Source organism: Notothenia coriiceps, unplaced genomic scaffold (genome assembly GCF_000735185.1).
Source record: "Notothenia coriiceps isolate Sejong01 unplaced genomic scaffold, NC01 NC01_scaffold00028800, whole genome shotgun sequence".
NCBI lineage: Eukaryota > Metazoa > Chordata > Actinopteri > Perciformes > Nototheniidae > Notothenia > Notothenia coriiceps.
In genome coordinates this window covers 68,658-69,554 of record NW_011361501.1, presented here as the reverse complement: position 1 = coordinate 69,554, position 897 = coordinate 68,658, and positions in this window count along the sequence as shown.

The window sequence follows — 897 nt, the reverse complement described above, 5'->3', positions numbered from 1 at the left end:
TATAAATTGCAAACAAATCATTTGTGTAATCATGTAAACTATAAGTATTTTTTCTTTGTGTTAAGTATTATTATTTGATGACGCCCTTAGTCTGTGTACTACGGTAGCAGTCGCACTGTTATTCTGTTCTTGTATGAAGGTACGTCCTAATGTGACGTCACTACGTTGACTGTTGTCAGTCTGTGAATAAACTTACCGGAGACATGCTGAAGAGAATACCGAGTCTGATTTACTTATTGTTCATACGCGATTTATGTGCACCCAAGCTTAACAGGTTATGGGCCCAGGCAGAGTTGGACACAAACCGACTTGGAGATAAGTGAGTTAGATTATCGGAAGAAGTGTTACGCGACGTATTACGCGTTAGCCAATTAAGCTAACAAGCTAGCTTAGCAAGTGAAGTATATTAGCAAGCTAGTAGCCCTCGCGGTAAAGTTGGCGCGCAAAAATGGCAAGCAGAGCAACAGGTCTCCTGGCACCGCAGCTCTTATTCAAAGGATGTGAAGATAAGTATGACCTTTGGGAAACAAGATTCCTAGGCTGCTTACATACTCTGAGGCTAAAAGAGACTATCTTACATGAGCCCACCGGTGCTGATCAAGAACAGCTAGATGCAGATAGAAGGAAGAATGCTGATTGCTATGCTGAGCTAATAAGGCTGATAGATGATAAGAGCCTGTCGCTAATAAGACATGAGGCCGCAGATGACGGCAGGAAGGCTCTGAAAATACTGAAAGAACAAAAAAAAAAAAAAATGACCAACACAAAAAAAAAAAAACAAAAAAGCTCTGAAAATAACTGAACAAACCGAATTAATTCAGGAAAGCAAGCCGAGATAATATAGACTATGATACCACGTCGTTAACGAGGGCTCGCAATGGCAGACCAACGAGAGTG